Source organism: Eimeria mitis, genomic scaffold (genome assembly GCF_000499745.2).
Source record: "Eimeria mitis Houghton genomic scaffold, Emh_scaff729, whole genome shotgun sequence".
In the NCBI taxonomy this organism is placed as follows: domain Eukaryota; phylum Apicomplexa; class Conoidasida; order Eucoccidiorida; family Eimeriidae; genus Eimeria; species Eimeria mitis.
Window position 1 is genome coordinate 13,944 of NW_013575322.1, and position 322 is coordinate 14,265.

The following is a 322-nucleotide window of genomic DNA, read 5'->3' on the forward strand; positions in this document are numbered from 1 at the left end:
ATATATATATATATATATATATATATATATATATATATAAGGAGTGCTGAAAAGGCTTGGACGTAAGGATGCAGTGTACGAAGGCATTAATAAAGCGCAAAACAATAAGCATATTTATTAAGGTAATGCATTTTTGTTATTCAGCGCGAACAAACACAGATCACACACTAGAAAACACAAACACGTACCTAAACCCTAAACCCTAAACCCTAAACCCTAAACCGCAGACCGTAAGCCCTAGACCCTATAGATAAACTACAGGAAAGGCAATACAAAGCCAAGTACAGCTAATCATCCTAATGGAACAATGAAGGGCTGAGGA